Below are 27,260 nucleotides of genomic sequence, written 5' to 3' on the forward strand. Positions count from 1 at the left end.
GATAAACCTCTGCATCGACGTAACTCTCTTTAAAGTTTTACTGAAACATGTGTATCAGTATAACGTTGTGAGTCTGCCAAGCTAGAAAGAGTCTTACCAAAATTAGGTGCTACACTGAAAAGATATAATGTTGGTATGATTCTTTTAGGTCTTGCCGAAATAACCATATCGGTATAACACTACAATTCTACATAGTTAAAAAAAAGTCTTATCGAAGGCAGGGAATTACAACCATTTTGGTTATTTTGTTAGTTGGCCAAAATTGATTGCCTAACTTGATCATAGAGCATGGCATCCTCTTAGAGTTTGGCAGCCTGCAATTTTGAGCTCCAACAGGTGTGATAAGGTTTATGAGCCATGTGGAAACCCTTCCTTATACTTGCTATTCTTTGGCAGCTTCAATATGGCTCTTGACTACTCTTATAAAAATGAATCTTCTCAAACTTGGTGGTGATGGAAGAGCTGAAGATGAGAACTAGGGTTTTCTTTAAGTGAAACTCACAACTTTCATACTAAACCCATCTTAGGAATTCTTTAACTCAATTCACACTTGAGTTCACTGAAAAGTATGCTTTAATACAATAGAACTTCCCTTCAAATGATTAAAACAACATATTTACTTCATCCACCCCCTTTTCTATGTATTCTTTTGAAAATAATACTTCTACTATTAATTTCAAAAGGACATTCTATGAAGACAAAAGTTTTTTTGGTCTTTTAATAATAACATAGTGCTAAAAGATCATCTAATTATAAAAGCTTCCCAAGACAAAGACCACCAAATGTTATGATAACATTGAAAAACATTCTGGCGACATCTTAGGGGTATTTTCCTGCTAAATACATTAGGACCAATAGTCTTGATGACTTCCATTGGGCACCGAGACTCAAGAAAAAGGCAGAGACAAGTCGAGATAGACCTTAGAACTTGCTGCTAGAAACATTGAACAACACTTAAGACCTACACTAGACCTTAAACTAAACTTTGACATGATTGAAAACCATTCATGAAGGACTGAGAATCTGCTACTACAATGGATCAACAATACCTAATCTATCAACAAACCTAGAAACTTTTGCTCGAGCACTTGGAGGAATGAAAACTAAACACTAACACAACTGAGGATTTAAAGGCTAAGATTTAATGGACAAGGATTTAGGATGAGGTGGAATAACATAATGAGGAAAATGGTAATGTACGTTAATTAGCCTAAATCAAGTAATTAAGTAGGTATTAATTAATTGATTTAATAGGAGAGTTTGTGGGATAAGGTTTAGACTTAATTAAATAAAAGTAAATTTATTTAATTAATGGTAAAGGGTAAAGGTGTAGGTTAAATTTAATTAAAAAAATGTAAATTTATTTAATTAAGGGTGAGCGGTAAAGATAAAGGATTAATTAAATGAATAATAAATATTTATTTAATTGGCTAGAATGAAATAAAGTCAAGTCTACATGTATGGACGAATTTATGTTTCTACAATAAGTGTACAAATGCATTTTAGCTAGGTTTGTCATGGCAAATCCAATTGGATAGTATATTTTGTTAAGTGATAGAGAGAGAAAAAATGTGTACTTTCCTAACAATTTTCATCACTTTATTTGATTTGATGCTATTGTGTTCTACTTGGTAATGATTTTTTCTTAATGTTATTTTTTTACTTCCACGTGATGGATGTATCACTATCAATAATATTTCTAGATTTCTCTACAAGGTGGAGTACTTCTTCATAAGGTATTTTTAAATTTTTATTTTTATTTTGGATAGGTGGTTACCTTATCCAAGGTTTAAGTTATATGACATTATCATTGCAAATTTTGAAGTTTAATAGTAGTAACATTAAATTTCTACATAAGTGAGAATTTGTGAAAAATCAAGAGTACTAACCATTTGACAATTTACAACAAGAAGGATGGAGTCTTAAATGTAGCTAACTCCTCAAGGTTTAGAATGAAAACCTCTCAAAAAGTTGGAAAGAATGAAATTTGGTTATTTATTTTTCATTTTTATTAGTTATGGGTCATTTTTTATTTTACAATTATTTATGGTGGAGACAAATATTATTGGTTATCTATTAGAAACATGGACTAATTTTTGGCCTAGATTTTGAAAAGCATGAGATATTTTGGGAAAGAGAGGAAAAGAAAGAAAAAGAAAGGGGTTGTGAGGAGAAGAGGGTATCAAGACCAAGAAGAGGAGAGTATCTGAAAATTCCAATTATGTTTCCCTTGAAGTTATGAATATGTGCTTACCTAAAGAATATAAAACAACTAGTTTTTTACTTCATCTAATGAATAAGATTATCATATAATTAATCATTTGTTTTATTTTATTTACTTAGATAAAAACTTTTTATATTGTAAGGTGTTCTTTTATGAGGTTGAATATCAACTTGAAGGGTGTAATTTCAATAGTGTTTTGGTTTGGTTTCCTATCAAAGTGTTATTATTTGGTATTTCTATTATGTATGATCAAGATTTTGGTGGATGGAACCTACATACTATCATAGTCACAATCAAATCCTAAATGGGTTTGATGTTGTGTAGAGATGTTATGTAGGTTATGAACACAAACTCCAAATATGCAATGTTCCTCTCTCAATAAGACAAAATCCTAATGTTCTTGTGAAAGCAATAGAATTCAAAATCTTGAAAACCTAATAAAAATAAAAATATGAAACCAAAATCAAATCAAACCTCTTATCATAGAGATACCACTATAAACCTAAAAAAATATTGATAATGCTTCTATAGTATAACAATGATAAAAGAAGAAATAATGTATTTGACAAAATAACATTGCTTTATGTATGATGGATTAAGATACCAAATGATGAAGGGATACTCATATTTATAGAGTATAGACTATAAGATGGAGTTAAGTGGAGTATTAGAGGAGTGAAAGCAACTTACACGAGAGGAAACTTTTCATGTTGAAATCTTGTAAAATTATTTATTTAATTAATAAATATTTGTGTACAGAGGGTTTCCTTTTTTAGATTGATTTGAGACTAAATTGAGTGGAGGAAATGGAGGAAGTTTCTAAAGCGAGACAAAATTAAGAGATAGAGAGAAAGAGTAAAGTGGTGAGTGGAAGAAGAGTTGACTAGAGAGGTAAGTGGAGTCAAGTGAGGAGTCAAAATGATAAATAAATCATATTTAATAAATATAAATATTTAATTAATGGATAATAAAAATGGTACGTTAGAAATTAGTAAATGAAAATGGATAAATGATAATTATTAAATGGATTTAATTAAGAAAAATTAATGATATAAATTAATTAATGATATGATAGATGTACGTAATTAATTATTAATGGATGATAAGTGGATTTAATTAATAATTAATGATATGGTAAAGAGGAATATTTTTAGTGTCTATATTTTGCCCCTCTTTGAAGTAATGTTCAAAGTGACATTGTTTCAAAGAAAAGAAAAGTAGCAAAGACAAAAATAATAGAAGATGAAGAAAAGGATGAAAATGATAACATGCCTTAGTCAAATATGAAAAAAAATCAACTCAATTAGGAGGTGGTTGATGCTCCCTTGAGATATTACATGTGCATAAAATGCATGGGTAATCACATGAAACAAGAAACGAAAAACAATAATGTTAGATGAAAGATGGAAATTAATGGAAGAAAATGAATATATATATATATATATATATATATATATATATATATATATATATATATGCAAGATATATTATTGATGGAGGAAATGATGATGATGTGTTGTGTTGACATTGAGAGTAGCAAGTTTTATTTAATATAGCAAAGAATTTTGTGCACCAGGGTATATAAGACTAAGGTGACAACATATCCAATGCATAGACTAGATCTCAGGCAAACAAAAGACAATAAAATTCCCTAGCACTCACAAGGCTTGATGAGACAACCATCAAACAAGACACACAAAAATAATCGACCTTTCCCCAATGTATACCATTCAAATCACACCATGATATGAAATGATCTCAGTGACCCTAAGTAGGCATAATAAGGGTCAAAAGATAAAGCAAGATAATGATAAAAAAGGGATCAAAATATAAATGAAATAAAATACAAGCAACTATCAATAAGCACACAACAATGCTATTTTATGTGAAGGTGTGGAGAGTGTAAAATTGTCAATTGTATACCCTCAACTATTTCATGTTATGTTTGGCACTCATTTTGGAGATTATGTTTGATCTTGTGTATATAGGCTCAAATTGGGTTGGAATCTGAAATATTGGTCTCAACCCCTTGTGTCTAGATCTTTGTTTAACCAAAAAAGGCTAGACTAGGCCACCTAACACCCATGTCCTCCTAATTTGGCTACAAATTCAAAATATGACAATGATGTTGTCAGGCCTATTACAAATATATTCTTATGTCAATCTCTCCTAAAATGGTTGTTCATGAAAAGGTGTGAGTTGCATCTAAAACCAAATCCGTCTCTCATTTATAACACCTTCTAAGATCCTCTAAGAATCTATCTCTAATCCTTAGCAATCAAGAACAATCAAGTAGAAAAATATAAAGGCACTATCAATCTTATTGCAATTTGCAATCAAGTATCATTCATTGTTTATGATTTATAATTATTATCATGTTTTACTAATCCTTTTGTAGGACTTTATGACAACAATTCAATAACACCTTACATGAGATTCAAGCGAGGGTTTCATGCCTAAAGTAACCATTTCAATTTATCATTTTATTTTAGTCATTTGTCTTGATCCCTTGAGGGTACACACTCTTTAACAACCATTGTAACTATTGTGGAGGTGGAGAAACTAACATGGGGTTTGACTTAGGAAAATCCCTATACAATACAACCCTTTTCCTTCTTTTCGTGTGTGCAAGTTCATGTTTGAAGACTACATTCAGGACAAAAATACAATTGGATAGGACAATCAGTGACAAAAAAAAATAGTTTGAACAAATGAAAACTGATGTACTAGGGCACCCAATTCCCTTGTCCCACTATTTTGAACTAGATTCTTAGGAGATAGGTCTACATATTTTTCTAACCTCATTTTTTGTATTGGCTCTAGACAAAACCCCCTTTAGGGATGGGGTGCCCAACACCCGTGTCTGCTACAATCAACACTAGATTTTTGTATTAGGTTCCTTTCTATATCTCATTTCCAAATATATATCTCTCTTATGCATTTTTGTTCTATATTTATTGCATATTGTCAATCATGTTCAATTTTGCCTTTCTTTCACCTAGTTTTCTTACACACAACCAATTTCAATCACATGCAAACAACTAGAGTGTGAGTCTAGGATAGCATGGATATTCCTTGTGTACAACAAGACAAATCCACTCACATCTCTAATGTTGTATGGGAGAAGGATTTGACCTAAGTTAATGCACATGTTAGTCTAGGGTCACTTTTCCTATACTATATTTTGGTGAAATTGGCGTAGCTTATACTTGGAATTTTTTATTCATTTGCATTGCATTCAAATTTAATTTCTTAGAGTTGACTTGTTAGTTAATGGATTAAATAGTTACATTGATTCATTTATTAGACATTACTATTGTATATATATTGTATATTAATTATATATTGTATATTAATTATACATATATTGTATCATAAGCATAAATATATGAAACATGATTTTCTTTTCTTTTAGATTAGAATACCAAACTTAATTTTTTTTTTTTATCCTATCTTGTAATCAACATATCTATATTGTCACCACCTTTCTTCTTTGATATCAGTCATACTTATCCCTTTTCAAAATTTTGTCCTACTCATGAGGATATTTTGGCAGAAGAGGGTGATATTATTAGTACTTTTCTTAATGCTCTTTCTTCTAGAGATGGAACATTGATAAATCATGCTTGTCTCTCTCCCAAAATTTTCTCTACCCTTGAAGATATTCTGGCACAAAAGGATGATATCATTAGCACTTATCTCAACACTCTCCCATATAGAGATGAAGCATTGGTAAATAAAGAGCCTAATAAAATTCTAGTCAACATAATCTATGTTTTCAATCATACATACTATTAGAGGTATTTGAAATCTCGAACCATAAACTTAACCTATCATTATTGTTCAAGGTTTTAAAAACCCACCTTGACCTTATGTATACATCTTAAAATTTTTTAAACAAATATCTCAAAACAATAACAATATTTCAAATGTGTTGTGACCACCACATTACCATGTGGTCCCTCATACCTACAACTCATAACAATAAAAGAATTATTCTCCCTCTTTCTCCACCTTTATTTTCTCAAAACCCACATCTTTCACAACATGTTTGTAAAGAGTATGACCTTGTTGAGCAACTTTGTGCTATTCCAACTAAGATCTCACTTTAAGACTTGATACAAACTCCACCTACATACCATATAATGCTCTAGGAGAAATTGCAAAGGATATATGTACCACCTTCTCTTAGACCAAATGATGTAGAAGCCCTGATAGATTATATGTATGCGACAAGTTTGGACATCATCTTCTCACAATCTGAGTTACCTTCCTCAAAAGTTAAATATCAATATGGTCGTCTTATGATTATGGTCATCATTTACCAAACTGGAGTAATGCATATATTAATCGATAATAGATCAAGTCTTAATGTTTATAGCATATACTTGTAACCTAAGACTGGTACAAAAACATTTCTCATTAAACTTGAGTTCTTGTCTATTCATGGCTTTGATAATGTGGGTAGACAGTCATTAGGTACAATCACACTACTAGTCAAGGTAGAACTTGTGAATTTACCCATGCTCATCCATGTTATGTCCAAACTTATTTCATATAATATTGTCCTCTTGGTAGGTCATGGATTCATGCCATCAAGGTAATGCCATCTAATCTTCATATATAAGTACAAGATTCATATAATTGAGGTTGATCATAATCTAAGCAGTTGTAGATTGTCAATCTCCCATATCCACATCTCTTAAAAAATTGATTCCATCTTCAACAAAAGTGGATTCACTGTCCAATTTTAATAACAATATAGTGGACAAGGATTGTAATTCATCTACAAGTGCACTCTTTGGTGATGATTGGGGTTTTCTAGGATTTATACCTTCTTTTTATTGGAGAGTATAAAGTTTCACAATTAAAGCTTAAAACCCTAATAGTGGCTTCTACATCTTTTAAATAAATCAAATACGGTAAGGATGTGCCTTATCCTACTAAAAAATGTCTCGATGATGATTAAGGATCTATATTTTATCCTTTGTGGGTCAGAGAAACTTAAGATTGACCCTCCTTGTCTTGACATTTCAACACCGAATATGGATTTGCATTCTTGAAAAAGGATCAATCCTTCTTCTCATGTTAATTCTTTTATTGTTTCCTGTTCAAAATACGATAATGCTTATCATCAAGACAGGGCTACTATATCACACTAGATGAACTATATGAATTATTAAATTGCCTCAAACAGGTATTGTAGACACCTAAAATTGTCCTACCCTAATTAAATCAATTTTTTATTTATTTAATTATTTTATCCTTAGTCTTTTATTTTTTTTATCAGTAATTTTGTTTTCTATTATATAATTAAGGAAATTTGCATACTTGATTGTCCATCATGTTTAAAAAACAAGCAAAAAACTACAAACCACCCTACAAACCATCCTGTTTTTCAACCCACTAACCCAGCTATGTAAACCACCCTACAAATGTCATTTGATCACTCAAATGACTCGTTATAGTAGCCATATATAGAGTCCAATTAATACAGACTTATTAAATCTTATAAGTTCTAATACTGGTAAACAAGGATTCACCCCTCAAGCCAAATACTAGTGAAACAAAAACATGAAGCAAACTACCCGGATGAAGAGCTAGGGTCCAAGTGCTTCCTCTTCTTCATTCAGCTCTCTACATCTTTCTTCTCTTCTTCTTCCAAGGCTTGGGCCTCTTCACTAGATCTCTGCAACTCTTCCTCCAACTCCATTAAATCGACAAATGTTTTTAATGCCTCCCACCCATCTTGTGCCTCCTCTATGTAATTCTCTCTCGGCTGGTAATTCGGCCACCTTAAAAATGAGATGCAATTTTGTCCCGCAATTCTCTAGAAATTAACAATTCCTTCACACAGGTCGAAACCCTTTCTCGGAATGGCCCATTCATACATTGTGTCTAGTCCCAAGCTATTGTCTTCGGGGATAATGGCTTCCACCACCTTTTGGATTGGCCCCAGTGAATGTTAAAATTCTAAACCCCATGCCACAATGAGAGAGTACGCATCCATGTTTGTCTGATACTGATACTCAACCACTCTGAAGTTCTCACACAATAGCCTCTGAATACATTTGACCAGTCTCTCATCTTGGTATAGAAACATACCATGCTATCTCCACTCTGAAAAATGACCAGAGGAATGGGCAAAGTTGCTTTTTCATCTTCAGAGTAAAGTTGGCTTCCATAGCATCTTGGTCCAATTCCCTATCTCGCCATAGAGTAAAAACACATTCAAATAAACCAGAGAAAGGAAAAAACCCATCATAAGTGATGGAAAAATGTTCATTTAAAACCATTAATGCCATTTGCTCAGAGTGTCACCTTTCACTCTCGGTAGTAAAGTTTGCATGCTTCCCAAGGAGTTAAAGGAAACTTTCATTTAAATCCTATACTACTCTAGGAATGAAAACATGCCATCGAACAATTTTTCATTAATCTCCTGATTAATGTCTCTGCCTTGGAAAGTCATTGTCTGCACAAACAAGCAATGTTTCATATTTGTTACACTTCCCGTACTAATCCTTCCATCCTTGCGTAATTTCAGCCAATCATTTTCAAACACCTAAGCACCCCATTGAACATCTTCATTTGCACTTCCCCACCACTTGGTCACCTATTGGTCCAACTCACACACCACATTGGACAAGTAATCCGCAACCCCATTTCCTGCTCTTTTGATGTGTGAAATTTGAAAATCATGGTACATAACTTTGAGCAGATGATAGATATAAATTTACTGATTCGCCAACATGGGGAAGATCCCTTAACAATTGCATCTACAAATACTTTTGAAATCCCTTCTAGATGAACCTTTGAGACCTTTAGATTATTGGCCATTTCTACCGCAAGCAAAGCTGCTTGCACTTCCGCTTCGCTATTCGTTCCATTTTGCAACCGCTGAGCTCCCTTAAGAAGGATTTTTCCTTCCTCATTACATGCAACACAACCTGCACCTGAAATGCCTGGGTTGCCCCTCGAAGCTCTGTCCAAGTTAATTTTAATCCACCCTTGTTCCATTTTTGTCCAAACATCTACCGAATCCCTAGCTGCACTAAGATCAACCTTAGATGGCCCATGAACGGGCCATCCTTAGTCTTTTATTAATTAAATAGATTTTTATTTATTTAATTAATTCATTTATCCTCTTCTAACTTTTCCCCATTTAAATAAATATTTTCATTTATTTAAATTATCCTTTCCCTAAATTAGATAAATATTTTATTTATTAAGTGGGCCCTACTTCATCTATTAATTAAATAGATCTTTATTTATTTAATTAATTCATTAGCTTTTTCTCTCCATGACACTTGTCATTCATTTCTTGATTTTATCCTAACCACTCCCTTCATATTTTATTATTTTCTCTACCCACCCTCTAATCCTAGTTGACCATTTATCTTTTCACCTCTTAATCTTATCCCTCCATTTTTTAAGGTGTCTTATATATAAGAGGATTCCTTCATCCTTTCATGACCCTAACTAATGTGATTAATAGTTATGCAACCTTTCATGCGATGAAGAAATCAAGCATCTACACAACCACAATCCATTCTTTGTTGAGATCTTGTGCACAATACAAAATTTGAGAGCAACCATATCAAGAAAGATCAATGGAGATAAAAAAAACAATGAAGATCAAACCCTACTAAGCATGTGAATGGTATATCTTTCATGTTTTGATATTTTGCATGTTTTAGGTTCTTTATTGGTGTATGGTGGATTCTTAATTATAGAACTGGGGTTTTATGTGGTTGGTTCTTTGTTGATTTTACAGTAGTTTTAATCATTCCATTTTCACCATATACAAGTATCACAAAGGAAAATGATAAAATCTGAAATGCAAGAGGATCAATTAGAAATAAACCATGAGCTTTTTGAAAAGATGAATGGGGAAAGAACATATAATGAACATAGTTCTAGTATGAGTTGTTTAGATATAAAAATATAACATATTGGTCAATATAATATTCCTCCTAAAAGGCCATGCAAATAATAATTTGAAAATGATGAGGTAGTGTATCACCTTAGATAAGAATAATAACCTCTTAAAAATATTAAATTGTAGGAAGCTCAACTTGTTACCCTTAAAAATCCAATTGCCATTTCAATGAGTGGAGAGAGAGATATTCTTTATGAGGAAGATTTTTATGAGTACTATGGACAAGAGGATGGTCAACACCTTGCATTAAGATATGAATCCGTAAATAAAGAAAATGAATTTATTGTAAGATGCAATTGATGTGGTTTTGAAGATGATCACAGTGTTGATAAAAAATAATTTGAATTGCCCACTCATAACATGCAATATCAAAGAGAACTCATGAAACTATCCTTTTAGTCCAAGATATCATGTGGGGATATATTGAAATCATATTGCAATACTGGTGCATGTCAAAAATGAATATCAATTAAGAGATGAGTGAATGCTTGCATAAGATGATATTTTTACTAGATTGGAGGGAATTAATATGGGTAGCAATAAGAAATCACAATAATTAGACAATAAAGAGAGGAACAACAATGTTGCCAAGAAGTCAATAGAGAAAAAAATGTTTTAATACAATAGTAGATGGTGAATAAGAAAGGGGAGCAAATTTGAATGCTAATACACAATTAGTTTACTCCTTGCTACTAAAAGTGCAATTCACATATAAAGAGAAAGTTGTGCATGTAAGTGAATACTTAAGTGGACCATTTCTTGAGACCGATTATGTGCGGTATGCATATATTGATGATGTAAAGGATGAACAAGAGACTAGACTATTGTTCAATGCATTTTCCTCCTTTGTTCTTGATTATGATATTGAAGCTATTGATATTTGTTTGTGTGAGAATGACTTGGATGTGGTTGCAAATACTAAAACATTTCGCTTTAATTATTCTTTGAATTTATCATTTATTAATTTATGTTTATCATATCTTTATTAATATTCATTTAATAATTCCCACTTTATCCTTTTAATTACATAATATATTTTATTATTTAATTAAATTTGAGTTAAATCCTATTTTAAATAATTTTTATTTTCTAAGTATCTATCATTTATTAATCTATTTCATTGAGTAATATTTTAAAATTTAATTAAGTGTGAGCTAATTATCCATTTATAATTTCTATTTCCATCTCTTAAGCCTTCATTGAGAAAATTAATCTTCTTCCTAAATTAACTCTTCTTCATTTTGTAAAATTAATCTTCTTCCCAAATTAACTCTTAGAAACTTATTCTTCTCGCCTAAACTAACTCTTGTTTACTTTAGAAACATAATCTCACAAATTAACTCTTATTCATTTTAAAAACTTCCTCTTGTCAATGGGCCATTGGTCTTCTGGTGAAGTTGAATGGCTTCAAATGAGCCCACCAAGGATCAACTCTTGTTGATTATAAAGGCTTTGACATCATAAGGGATGAGGCCAAGATCATGTTCCAAGTGAATTTGGTGGAATGGATACCCCTTATTCCTTGGCTCTTAGCCAAAGAGGTTTCACCCTATAGGCTCGTGCCCCCGTATTAGGTGGCAAAAACTATTCCGCGAAGGCCATCATGCCCTTGTTGGATTATTGTGCTCGTAGGGTTGGATCTCCATAAAAAAAACTTCCTCTTTTCTCACAAGTCAACTTCATCTCTAAATGAAATTCTTCTACTTCACGTGATGGTTAGGGTTCTTTCACTCTTTGCATTATGCCTATAGGCACCTTCATGGGTTTGAACTTGGTTGAAAATGGCTCTTCCTACATTTTTCCTCACTCGGATCATTGATGAGTATCCAAAAATTGTAGAGGTTTCTTGTCATGAAGTCATTTAGGATGTAATGGTGGATTCATGCCACATTTCTCCATGCCATGTAGTTCTAGCTTCATTTCAAGGTTTTGGAACTTGGGGAGTGATTACCCCTCTTCCCTCTCCTCTTGATAGAAAATAAATAAAAGCTCGCGTTCTCTTTGTTGTGCCATGTGGATCCTTCACGGTTTCAAATTTAGGGGCTAAGAAGAGCTTGAATTAGTGTAGGGATGATTGTGTGGCTACTAGGATAGACATAGTTGTGTCTCCTAACATTTCAAACCTAGAGGATCGCTCACTTCTTCAAACAATGGATGACCAAATGAATTTCTTGGCAATGTTATGCCAAGATGATTTTGAGGGGCGTTTGTTCTTCCACCCAAGTCGCCTCTCCTTATAACTCTTCTTCACCTTACACTATTGGTAATATAAACCCCCCTTTCTTAGTGCAACTTTCAGCTTTGATGCCCAAGATTAATGTGGGTAGTTTCATAAGTGATAGAGGAATTCTTATAGAATATTGCCTTTATTTGCAGATTTATGAGAACTTGGCCATATCATTCCTGAATAAGTGAGAACTAGAAAATACATATGGCAGATGAAATCAACATTTACCCTTGTATGAAGGGGTTTTTTAATCTTGAAATTTGAATATGAGGAAGACAAGGATATGGTTCTTAATGTTAGACATTGGTTTTTCCGTTGGGATTTTCTTTGCATGAAGCCTTGGTTCCCTTCCTTTGACCCCCAAATTGAGAAACTCTCCTTTATATTTTTGTTGGCGCATCTTGCTTATTTCCCCTTATAATCTTGGGAAATTGAATGCCTAAAATCCATTGGTAACGGTTGGGAAAATATCATAGCATATCAAAAGAAACAATGAATTATGAATGTTCCACATGTGCACGTCTTTGCATCAAAATAGATTTTTCCAATGATCTTCCAACAAAGATCTTATTGAGGATTGAAAATAGATGCTAGGGAGATACAATAAGCTATGAGAAAATTGTTTTTTATATGCAGGAAGCAATGCCATGTGTGAACACAATCTACTTGGTGGTGTGGGGTTGAATCCCATTACTATGTTATTCCTCCCATTGAGAAATCTAATTTAGCTATCCCAAATGCATTTTATGATGACATGAATATGTCATGTGCCTCCTCACCATTAGACATATTACCACTAAGCCCATTAAGGGATTCAATTCTGATGTAAACATCAATAAGGCCTTTCAAAGGATATTTTAGTCATACAATCATGCAATCTTACTCCCTCTATAGTTTCAATTGGGGCACCTACAACCATTAGCTATGAAGAAATTTTGAATAAGGGGGAAAGTTATGAAATGATCTCCCCATCCAAGAGTGAGACATAATAGAAAAAAATTAAAGAGGAATAAGACTCCTCCATCCAAAGCAACGCACCACATGACCTTAAGATCATCAAAGAAAAGGGAAGATTGATGAATATGTAAATTCTGATGCACACCCATTTGGTCATGCAAGTTTTGTTATTTTTAGATTCAATTTATATGGGAGTGGACCCCTTGTCCATAAATTACATATACAAAGATAGCCTATGTATGATTATGGCTTCGGGTGATGGCTAGCTAGGGTTTAGGAGGAATTCGTTATGTCGTGGAGTGTAGCAACGTCAGAATGGGAACCAACTTCAGAATCAAGCATGACACCCTCCACCTAGGGTTTGGGAGGATTCTTCCCTTAGATCTTCTAAGAGAATGTTCAAAAAATATTTTAAAGAGAAAAGTGGGGTTAGGGTTTCGTCCTCACAGATGTAGTGGCACAATCCTGAAAATCAGAAGTCAAACTATTTCAAAGAGATTGAGAAGAAGTTTTGGAGAGTCAAAGAACAAAATGCATGCAAAAAGGTAAGATTTTTGGATTTCCATACTTTCTCTCTTTCAATTCATGTGGAGAACAAGGAATGGAAGGAGGCTGTAGGTTCAATGAAAGAGAAGCCTTTCTTTATAAAATGGTCTGGAGAATAGCCAACATACATTAGAATTAGAAAATGGTGTAATGAGCACTCGAGCAAGGACTTCATGATTAACACGATGCTAAATGAATTTTATCTCGTCAATTGCAAAACTGTGGATGAAAACATAAGATTCTGAAAGGTGGTCCTTATTTGATGGGAGTATGGGGTTTTTCATCAAGGATTGGTCCCCAAACTTTGATCCTTTAGCGGCGACCATGGAGGAAATCCTAGTCCGGTTCAGGATTTACAATCTCCTGAGTGAGTATAAGCATCCAAAGACTTTAAAGCTAATTGGCAATAAGATATGGCACTTTATCTGTGTTGGGGATGCGATGGAAAAGAAGTATTTTTGCCTATACACATGAACTTGTGTCTACTGGCAACCCTTGCCTCCAATCCCAACAGTTATAGAAATTATGTCGCCCGAAGGATTTTAGAATTAGAAGATTGAGATTGAGGATGTGATTGAGAACTGCAAAAACTACAAAATCTCAAAATACCTAATGGAGGATTGTCTGGTGTATGCTAAACAAAAAGGTTTGGAAGAAAACAGGGTCATGGAGAAGTTGCAAGGAATGATGGATAGGTTAGATGAACCTATCCCAAGTGAAGACAATGTAACGAGGGAGCACAGAGAATGGATTGGTACTCTTGACTCTTTTTTTGAGAGGGAGGTTGGTTTTGAATAGCAGGAGGGACCGAGAGCTATGGAAGAGCTAATGGGTTCAATTGGGAAAGGGGTACATTTGGTGATAGGAATAATGAGACAAAGTGTAACTACATTTGATAAGGTTAGGCAACGACACTCTTTTTTCTACCCAGATGAATTTGAGAATCTGTTTCCCAATGGTAATGGCCCCTTGAACAAAATGGTGAACATGAACCCAATAAATCTTTTACCGAGTCCAAAGTTTGAGTCAAAAGAGTTATATGCTAAGGATAGGCAAGCTAGCGAGTCTGAAGTAGCTAGGGAGCATGATGGAGTGGATGAGAGAGACTTGGGTTTGTAGTAGACTCAAGAACCACAATATGATGAGGACAAAAATTTGGTTTAGGATGCTATTTTTAAGGATATCCAAATCTCGCCTATCCGAAATCTAGAAATCTCTTTAGAAGAGGAGAAGGATCGTGATGATAATTCTAATGACTTTGAAGATGATGGTGATGTTGAAGTGGAGAATCTTGAGGATGATCCCTCTAGATTAAATGTTGTAATTAGTATCACTGAAAGGAGTTTGGGGAGAACTTCTTTGTCAATGTCCTGGGTGAAGAATGGAGAAAGAAAAAAGAATGCCCCTAAGTCAGCCAAGGTCAAGTTGGAAATGGAAAGAAGTGCCAAGGGACAAAACAAATTGAGATCGAGAAAAGGCTATTCCTTTTCCTGAGAGCCATGAAGGTCTTATCGTGGAATGTCAGGGGCTATAGTACCCTTGAAAAAATCCATTTGATCAAGTGATGTCTTGATCAAGCAAGACCTGACATTTTTATGGTGTAGGAAATAAAATTCAGTGTTGTAGACTCTAATAGGCTTTAGATACTTCTCTAGATGGAAAGGGCATTTGGTAGAAGTTGTTGATGCCTTGAGTTGTCTCAGGATTCTTTGGAATGAGGCTACTATGGTCATAAAAATCTTGTATCAGACTCCAACTGGGTATGTGCAAAGGTCTTCTCTAAACCCCTGAAGTGTACCCTTTTCTTCCTGAATGTTTATGGCCCTACCAACACACATGGGAAAAGAGCTTATGGAAGAACTTGTTTGTAAGGTTGGATGGTGATAAATATAGTGTTTTTATTGTTGGTGGATATTTTAATGCTATCCTATGCCTATTAGATAAAAGTGGAGGTCTTTGATGGGCTAGGAAAACTCAAAGAGATTTTAATGATTTTGTGGTAAAAAATGGGCTCATGGAAATAGGTTTTAGGAAAGGTGATTTTACATGGACTAATAGACAAAGTGTTTTTTTGAATATCACTGAGAAGATGGATAGGTTCTTCTTGGCTAGGGATTAGTCTACATGTAATTAGGTTCTTGAAGCTAAGATCTTGCCTATTGTGGGGTTGGACCATTACTCAATTAATTTGATTGTGCAGGAAAATACTGCTCCAGTTAGGTACCCTTTCAAGTTTGAAAAAAATGTAGTTATGAACAAACAGTTTTAAGGAATTCATTGAGGGTTGGTGGAGGTAGACTCCCTCCTGGTCTGGGAAGAAAGCTTTTGTTTTCTTTAATAAACTCCACTTCATTAAGGAATGTCTTAAAAAATAGAATCGAGAGAATTTCAAAAATATATTCTTAGAGAAATATAGATTGGAACTGAAATTGGAATCCCTACATGAAAGAGTAATTGAGACAAGGATGACACAAGGTGAATTTAATAGAGAGCACTTACTCGAAAAAGAATACTCTAAAATTTTGGCTAGGGAAGAGACTTACTAGAGGCAGGAATTGAGAGAAACTTGGCTCAAAGAAGGTGATTGGAATACAAAATTCTTTCATAATTCTGTTAAGGCCTGAAGATTGTACAATAAAATATTCTCTTATCACTGATCAAGAGGGATGGTTGTTGGATGATCCTAGTGAAATCAATAGTGAAGCAGTGTGATATTTTTCTAGGTTGCTCAAGGAATCAATACATGATGATAGGGTGGACGATGAAGTGTTGTGGGTTATTTTGAAGTGTGTTTCAAAAAGGCATAAACATATGTTGATGGAACCGTTCTCATTGGAAAAGGTTAGATGTTCTCTTTTATCAATGGGAGGAGAGAAATCTCTTGGTCCGGATGGCTTTTCGGCTATCATTTTTAGAAGCTTTGGGATATTTTTGCTCAAGAGATCAGGGAAGTTGTTGAACAATCATGTAGGTGCAAATTCATGCTGATGGAACTGAACAATGCTTTCATTGCCCTGATTTCAAAAAAGGAGGAAATTTGCACCTTTGAGGACTTCAAACTAATCTCCTTGTGTAATACAATATATAATATTATTGCAAAGGTGATGGCTAATAGATTGAAAAAAGTTTTGATCTTTGTCATTTCTGAGGAGTAGAGTAACTTCTCTCCACATAGATCTATTGTGGAAGGGATCATTGTGGCTCATGAGACAATCCACTCGATTCGATGTTCTCGTACTAATCGAATGTTGGTCAAATTGGATATCAGGAAAGCTTATGAAGAGGTAAATCGCAATTTTGTATTGAATGTGCTCTCTTCTTTTGGTTTTTGTAGTGAGTGGATTTCTTGGGTTGAGTGTTGCATTAATTCCCCAAGATTCTTTGTTCTGGTTAATGGAAGTCCTCAAGGATTTTTTGAGTCAGGTAAGGGGATTAGGAAAGGAGACTCTCTTTCGCCATTCCTTTTCATCATTATGGTTTAGGTGCTCGGGAGATTAATTTCAAAAAAGAGAAGGGATGGAGTTTGGCATGGGGTGAATGTGGCTCAAGGTCTAGGCGCTATCTCTCATCTACAATTTAAAGATGATACTTTATTAATGGGAGAATCATCCTTTAGGGAGGCGATAGTGATGAAGGCCACAATTTATTTGTATATTAAGGCCTCAAGTTAATGTGTTAATTGGAGGAAGTCTGAGATTTGTTTCTTCAATACTCCTATTCAAAAGTAACTGGATATAGGGAGAATTATGGGAATGAAGATAGACTCTTTACCTAGGAAATACTTGGGCACTCCCTTATTTGGGGGAGCTTGGAAAATGAGAATGTGGAAAGAACTTGTAGATGTGTACCTTAGGAGAATGGATGGATCGAAGATTCAGTGGCTATCTTCGGTTGATAGGATTTTAATGCTTAAATCTTTTATTTCTGCTATCCCAATTTTTTTTATGATGTTTTTGAATATTCCTACAAAGGTGTTTAAGGTGATCAGCTAAATGATGAGAATTTTTCTGGAATGGGGATAGAGATCAAGATAAGATTCTTTTGTTAGCATGGGATAAAATTTGTAGAGCAAAGAAGGTGGGTGGTGCAGGATTATGGGATTGGTAGATCATGAATGAGGAAATGGGAGCAAAGCTTGTATGGAGTATATATTCTAAGCTGGATTAATTATGGGTCAAGAATTTAAAAGTGAAATATCTGGACACTAATCAAGATCACCACATCTTCACTATCTAAAACCCAACAAAGGGCTCAACGATTTGGAACTTTATATTGACATGTTAGAGTATAATCACAAATCATATTTCTTGGTGTATATGGGATGGTTCCATGACTAAATTTTGGGATGACTCATGGGATGGAAATGAAGCTTTGATGGAGAGGGGTGATATGTTAGATCTAAAACTCCTCTTTTGTTAGAGATGAGGAAGTAGAGTCAGGGATTATGTGGAAGCTGGATAGAGTTCCTTTGGGGAAGAATGGAAATGGAAATCCTTAGATGTGGAAGACCTCACCCCAGACCCAAGAGATAGAATGTTGGCTATTTTCTGTAGTAGGAAATTTCTCATATCCTCATATAAAGACAAAGTTGTTTAGTGCAGATCCTCTAGGGGTGAGTATTTGGTAATGATTAGTTATCAAATCCTAGATAGTAGGAATGAAGAGGAGTGGGATGGAGAGGAATGTTGGCCTTCACATCTATGTTGGGGTAATGAATGCCTTCCAAAGGCTAGTTCCTCTGCTTGGTTGGTCATTAGAGGAAGGATTCTAATAGGAGAAAGGAGGGAAAAATTGGGTTTTTTGGGGCCTACGAGGTGTGTAATGTGTGGGAAAAAAGAGGAGAATGTAGACTACCTATTACTACATTGTGATGTAGCTTATAGGTGTTGGTTGATGATCCTATAAAAAATGGATTGGTAGGGACCCTCTCCAAAAATATTGAAACAACTTTCGATTGGATGACCAAGGGGGCATAAATGATCACTCTTCTCTTTTGTTTGGGATGTTTTCCCATCATCTATGGTGTGGGATATTTAAAAAGAGCATAATAGGAGAATATTTTGGGATAAACAAGAATCCGTGGAGAGGCTCTGTCATCGCATCAACCATTTAATTGAAGTAATTGTTGGCATGGCAGCATCACAAAAGATGCTTCCCAATGTGGTTATTTCAGTTAATGACAAAAACATTCAAAAGATGTTGCTGAGTATTAAACTGAGGCCCATGCATGGGATCTATCAGGTGAATCCGAATAGTGATAGTTTAGAGAAGGAAGTTTGGCATAAGCCGAAGGAAGGTTGGATTAAAATAAATTTTGATGGGGCTTCGAAGGGTAATCCTAGACCTTTAGGTATTGGATTTGTGGTATGGGATTGGCAAGGGAATGTGTTGGCTATTGGATCTCAATGAATTGATGATGGGACAAATAATGTAGCAGAGGCATTGGCGACACTAAATGCTATCCGATTTGGCAAGAGATTGGGTTTCTCCAAATTGCACTTGGAAGGGAACTCATTAGTCATTGTGAATGCTATTATATCAGGTGCAACTTAGGTGTGGCATTTACATAAAATAATATTAGCTATTAGAAGTAAATCAGTATCGGTACAATACCATAAATTGACCATGTAAGTCATTCTACGAATGAGGTGGTGCACACCCTGTCAAAATGGGCAGTTGGTTTTGAGGTGATCGAGGAAGTATGAGTAGAAGATGTTCATATCATTCCCTTTGATGATTCTTGAGGTGACACTCATTTTAATAATAACGACAATAATGAGTATTAAGGATGGCAATTGTTGGATGTGACTTGGCATGTGGGAGTGGTAATATATCGGTGGTCTGAGAGCGACCATGTCATTCTCAAAGTTTGTTGCAACAATATTGGGTGGTGGTGCCATCATGGAAGCAAATTTCCCCTTAGTTACTTCTAGACCCCAAGATTCTTTATTCGAGCTACTGACGCCACTGAGAATGAAGCGACTTCAAATTGGGAGATGGTGAATTCATAAGGATAATGTAGATGTTAATGGGGGAGGTGTTTCTGGAAGCTAAGCACATGTATAGAATGAATATGGATATTGTTACCATGGTGGTCACATGGGGTCTGAAATTAGGGGATTCTACAAGCAATGTGTAGTGGGTAGTGAGATCGATAATCAATGATGAATGGTTGGTGGGTTTGAACTTATTACTTGAATGGGTAGTTCTTGGAGCGGGCTTTGATGTTAGGGAGGGTTTTGAGGACCTAGTAATGGCAAAATTACACGAGCTTGTCCCTTTCATGAGGTGGCCAACTGGTTTCAATTGTGATGAATAACATGTAGAGACCCTCATTGCATGGGATTATTTGAAGAATCTCCTTAGGCAGAGGGAGGCTATGGGTGATGGTGAGTTGGTGGTTGCAGTCAAAGCGGGTGGTGGATGTGGTGGGGGGTAGAAGAGGAAGTGATGAGGAAGGAGACCAAGGAATCAGTGAGCGACAGATACATGGGGGTGGAGATGGCAATGCACCTTTGACATGTTCTCCTTCGCCTGTCATATAAATCTTTCCTCTTGTCTTTAATAGAATGCATGTAATTTTTGTTATGTCTTTTTATTTTAGAATATGTATTGGGTTTGGTGTAATGGGGTCATGTCTGTGACATTTTTGTAGTGGGTTTTGGTTTGTTTCGAAGATTATAGTTGATGGTGTTGATGTCTATTTCAATTTTTTTGAAATGGTACTCAATGGCGGGCTTTATAAAGAGGATTTTGGGTGTATCCGGGTAGTTGTTTTTGGTGTATGCTCTATTTTTTTTGTTCACAGAGTCACCATGTTCTCTTTGGTTTTAGAGTAATGGTTTAAGGGTTAAGGGTGTACAACTGATAATGGATGATTGCCAGTGTTGGTAATGCTCGGGGTTCTTCTGATAGATATCGACATGATGTCATTTTCGCTAGGGTGATAGGGTAGCCGGGATACCATGGCTCTATATATTTTTGTTCCTACAGTAGCTGGATGATTCCAAGATGAAATCATACGAATGTAACTTTTTGAATTAATATTAATAAAATATTCTATGTTACTGACCAGAAAAAGCTCACATATACAAAAAAAACTCCATCTCTAAATGGAAAATTAATGTGCACATTTATACATCATTTAAATGAATAATGTATTATTATCATCTCTTATTTTCAATTTGAAAAATTTATATTTTTAATTTGAGTTTACATCTCGTATTCTTTACTTAATTAAGATCTTCATTCTTATTTTCATCTCCTAAGTCTATAAATATATCATTTGCTTCATCATTTCAAAATCCATCAATTAATCAAGTAGTTACATTTTGTCAAAATTCATTACTCACCTTTTTATCAGTGTTATGTTGTAGAGTCTAACATCCACATACCTTCAAGATGAAACAACATCAATCATATTGAGGGTTGCAATGGATTTTGAAGACTAAGAGGTTTGCTTTGATTTTAATTTATGCATTCAAGTTTTTTTGTTTTCTTGATTTTTTATCTTCATTATAGACATTTTGGTGAACCCAACATGAGCATGCAATCTTTTTATCTAATATTTTGTTTTAAGTGTGTTAATTTTAAAGTTTACAAGTTCTTTTGATGAGAAAACACATTTAGATGAATACATTTGATGATTATACTTTATGACTTCTAGCATTTTTTTAATATGTGCTTGAAAGATTTATCATCTATAGGTTTTATTGATTTAATCATTTATTTTATTCAAAGAGAAAATCATTGTTTTTCAATAAAAAATAACTTGCATGAGGCAAAACCATGAATGGTATAGTTAAAACTATTTTTTTATTGTTGAAAACCACCTACCAGAAATTTAAACCTATTCACTTGTTTTTAAAAACTTGCTTTCACAAAATCTTGTATAATTTTTGCAATTCTAATCATTATTGTGTGAATGGATTTTTATACAAGATCGTCAAACTTATTTAAAATCAACATAAGTGATTCTTTCATTTCAATCCTTCAAATAAATATATTTCACACATACATTATCATTTAAAAAATAAATAAAAAAATTATTACAATTTCTCAAGGATTCTAAGAACTTGTTTGTTTTTCTAATTTGAAGTATTTTGTTATCTATTTTGACCTAACCATTGAATGCACCTTTCTGATGTTACCAAAGACTATAAGATAAAACAAATAATTTCACAAGGTAAAGTATGATAATTCAAACTCTTAACATATTTTTGTTGCAGGACATCTATTTAAAGACTTGTTTATTGACCATTTCTCTTCTTCTTTTTTTTTGTGTGTTTTTTTATGTGTTTTCAAACAACTACAAGGATGGGTTAAAAATAACTTCACACTTCATTTTGGTTAATAATATGCAAATTTATTTTAATCCCCTAACACCTTTATGTTTTCTCTCCTACCACGCCTTTTTGAGCTAAGCCTCGAAGAGATTTATACCTTGGGAAAGTGAAGGAGAATTGTTGATTACCATATTCTCCAAATTGTTTGACTTTCTTACACTTTCAAATTCATGGATTAGGCCTCATGTTCCCTCATGACATACAAATAATTCCCTGGAGAGCCTATAATTAGAATCATAAGATCTTTTGATCATTGCTTAATGTGGTGCGAGGTACAATATCATGCTTGAAGTTACTGGCCATGTACCTCCCTTACTAGAGATATATTTTTTTTAGGTAAGGTATTCAAAATTTCAAAAGAAAGAGAAAAGGTGAGTTCTTGTGCCACTAGATCCATATCTATCAATTCTTGAAAGATAGTTTCATTTCATTATCTTGTGGTACCATATTGTGTGTGTATACACTAAGTTAACACTCTCATTTAAATAATTTAGGATTGTTCATATGTTCTTTGTGTCTATGTTTGTTAGAGCAAAAACTCCCCATTTGAAACTCAATGATCTTATCCTTATTGAACCTTATATTTTTTTATCTTCTATATTTTTATTTGAATATATTTTCAAAACTTCAAAAAACCTAAATGATGTTAGCCTTGTTGATAAACTAGAATATGACCCCTTTGATGATAATAAGAGTATTTTGGATTAACTAGATTATGATAGCTATGATGATGAAACCTTATATTATATTACCTCAAGCAAATGTCTTTCATCCATGTTCACTGAATACTATCAACCCACAATCCCTCATTAATCATCCCTCTACCCTCCTTTCCAACAACCTATAAATTTGTCATCCATCCATGTTCACTCAATACCAACAACCCATATTATTTAGTCAGTCATCCATCTACCCTCATTTTCAACAACCTCTAAGTTATAGTCAGACATCCATTTATTATAAAAACCAACAACATCCAACATTTCAACCCAATAACCAACAATCACATTTCAAACAACACATAAGCTCCATTCATCCATCAGTCTACCATAAAATTTAGGAACTGATTAGCACAATATATGTTGTTAATCCCCACCAAATATCCATGGGTCATCCTAATCCTAACATTGATAGAGGAAACCAATAATCCATCTAAAGACTTCACCAACAAAATATATCCCAAGTCCCTAACTCTCAACCATATCTAGATTCCTCATCCCCATCATCAAACCAAGATACTATTATAGTCTCCACCTCTTTCATCCTCTAAACCAGTACCATCCACATTATCCATATCCAAAAACCCATATGATAGCATAACCTTTAAGGAATTTATCCAAGGACCAATAGCAAATGATCTTAAGCTCCAATGTACAAATAAAAATTGCACAATCCCATCACATTTCTGATCTTAAACAATCCAAATATACCTCACTATCATGTCCTCCATAACTTATCAATCTCACTCAAGATTTTCTTAACCAAACTTCATTATTGGCATGCCAAAATCTTGAGTCCACTCAAGATAATCCTATGAATATCCAAAATCGCATTCTATTGTCTAAACCATTGGATCTATTCCAAGAGAAAAATTTAAAGCATGATGAAATAAACTCCATCATAAATTGAGATCAAGTTTCTAAGAAAAATGCTACAAATGACCATGATATTCATGTTAATACAATCTTTAATCAAGATCCTATTCCTAATCATGACATCCAAGATGATCCTATGTTTAATTAAGATTGATCAAGAAATCCAAGATGACCCCCTCACCCACCTTTATGATATTCATAATCATAAAATTGAAGTGAATCATATCCATTATTCAACAACCTGCATTTCCCAAGATGAGACACTTTCGTACCTTGGATACATAGATAATAATAAAAATGATAGGTGTAGACACCTAAATTTGTCGTAGCCTAATTGAATAAATATTTTTATTTATTTAATTATTTCTTGTTTTTTTATTAATTAAATTGCTATTTATTAGTTTAACTAATTCACTAAACCATTTCTAAACCCTTTTTTTATCTTAATTTAAATAAATATTTGTATTTATTTAAATTCCTTTTTTTTCAAACTAAATAAATATTTTATTTATGTTGCCCTTCTATTAATTAAACAAGTTCTTTAATTTAATTAATTAATTCATTTAACTTTTCCCCCTTTCATTTGTGTAAATGACAAGTGGATCCTTATCCATCTTAACCACTTCCTTTTTTTTATTATTTCCTCTACCTACCCTTCAATCTTAGCCGACCATCTTGTGTCTCACCTCTTAATCCTATTCCTCTATATTTAGGATGTTCTCTATAAAAAAGGTTTCCTCCTCTCATCCTTTTTGAATTGAATCTTGAAGCATACTTTTTGCTAAATTGACTTTAGCCTACATCATCACAATCATAGCTTTACATTGTCACAACCACATCCATTCTTCATTGAGATCTTGTACAAGCATAAAAATCCGAGATCAACCACATCAAAAGTAATATCAATGGAGATAGGAGAACAATGAAGATCAAACCCATCTGAAAGTGTGAAGGTATCATGTGGTTTATTTTTTGATTTTGCATGTTTGATGTTTTTGTTGGAATCCAATAGCACTAAGAGGGGGGGGGGGGTGAATCAATGTTATACCAGAATGATCAATTTTAGCCTTATTAAAACATGCATACACCATACAAAATTGATAGAAGTAAAGCAACCAATAAGCCAATCACATAAATAAGAATCCTAACACACATATTTATATATGGAAAACCTCAAAGAGGAAAAACCACGGTGGGATTTGTGACCCACAATATCAATCCACTGGCCATATGAAGAGATATTACAAAATATAAAGGTTCTGCACTTGCAGGAAGGCTCATAGCCTAGAGCACACTGCTCAATCACAAAAGGAGCCTCACTGACTACATATAAATCCATACTACAATCCGGAGAAGTGCTGAACTGCTAAGATAGCATCTTCTATGCCAGAATATAGTTCTGGTTTAAGCTCTATCTATTCCGGTCTGAAACCCTAAACCCTTTACCGGAATAACCCTTACATAAATATCCTCACATACATAATCTCTCTGATATATTTCGTATTGTATCACATTCGCATATCCATAATCTCCTATGTGTAAAATCATCTTAATCCAACTGACCTATATACCCTATACAACTTATCATGCCTTAAGTCGGCTTACAAAGATATTTACAATATCAAATTACATGATGACTAGATAACATGAATGTATAAATATTAAAAACAATTGCCGATGTCGGATCCAAGAGATGTCAGCCTCCAATACCGATAACCATATTCTAAACCATGTCGACGTGCATTATCGGTAACCAAAGAAATCCTTATGTCCTGCCAGTGCCTGTGCCAGTGAAGTGCCTGTCAGTACACAACTGAACCAAAACATGAAGCCGGAATAAGATACCATGTTTCCATCAATGACAACATAGAGAAACCAACCAATTTAGTATCAATTGACAACAATCTCCCCCTTTGGTATTGATGACAACACTCATGTGAAAAATGATCAAGGTTTCATTTGCCGGTTCCATCCTGCCTACTCCCCCTGAGCTGAATATTCATTAATGCAAAATACTCCACATCTCCATATCTCCATAACTTCCCCTAATGTATACAATTCCTTCTATTCTTTTGAACATCTATATCACTCCCCCTTTGACATCAATGTCATCAAAAATTCTAAAAAGAATGTCAAAGATGCAAAAAAAACTGTACAAATAATATCCCAAAAATATCTTATCGGAGCTTAACAAATTTTAAAATTTCTGGATAAGCCTTCTCTAGTAGCTCAAGAGAAGTATCCCAACCAGTTTTGAATGTGCCAGAAATAGATACAAGTCCACTTAATATATGTGCAAATGACTCTTTCTCATTTATCTCTATCGGTGTGGGCTTTCCCACCATATCCATTCATTCCTTCTTATGTACATTGAGTGAGTCTAACCGGGGACTCACCAAGCCTCTTAGACTTCTGGCCCTTGTTATAATTTTGTCTCTTTCCTTCTCAAGAACAAAAATTGGGCTTCCAAAATCAAAATTTTACCATCAATGGATGTAGTCAATGAAGTCAATCCATCAAAAGAATTAGCTATATTTGCAATTTTCTCCTAAAATTCTTTTATCTTCTTATCCATATTAACTGTAAGTATATCAGTGTTGCAACATACCCTATAAATGTTTGTACATTGCTTCAAAGAATTATCTATCAGTTTCAGCTGTCATCAAACTTCTTCTTCTCAAATTCAATCACCTAATCAAATGCAACTCTCTTAGCCTGAGTGAACCTCTCTAATGCTTGCCAGTTTGAAATTTGTTGTAAGGATTTAAAATCCTTTGAAATATGCTCAGTAATTGTCTTAAACTTGCTTGATGGGCTCGCTTCACTGTCAATCTTTCACTACGGGACTAGTTTGTGTAAAACAGTGATTGATTGATCAATAATCAGTTTATCTGTAGATCCCTCCTTCATTAGTTTTTGTGCTATCATCATCATGAGTTCAATAGGACTCATCTCTATTATGTTTTTCTTTTCAACCTGCAAGGTGTCAATTGACAACAATGATGGACCAACTACCGGTTCTCTATCGATTTCCCCTTTCTTCTCCTCTGAAGATTTATCCTTTATAACTTCCTCACTTGCACCAGTGGCTTCATCACTTGATGCAATCTCTATAACTATTGGTTCCTCTATAGGAACTGTAACCTCAACCTATACATTTGTAGCTGGAGGACTATTATCCTCAAAATTAGTATCTTGTACATCATTAACTTTTTCACTCTCTGTATTAACTGGTATCTCAATATTTGTCTGTACATTTGTATCTACTCGGGGTTGGATTTCCACTATCTTAATGTTTTTCAAAATTTAGGGTGAAGTACCCATAATCCCTTTTCCTTTTCCTTCAATCGGTGTGTCTACATTGACTGTCTTTGATTCCAATGAAGTAAAGAATCCTCTGTTCTCTCCAAAGAACTTAACCCATGCT

This window comes from Cryptomeria japonica, chromosome 7 (assembly GCF_030272615.1).
Source record: "Cryptomeria japonica chromosome 7, Sugi_1.0, whole genome shotgun sequence".
NCBI lineage: Eukaryota > Viridiplantae > Streptophyta > Pinopsida > Cupressales > Cupressaceae > Cryptomeria > Cryptomeria japonica.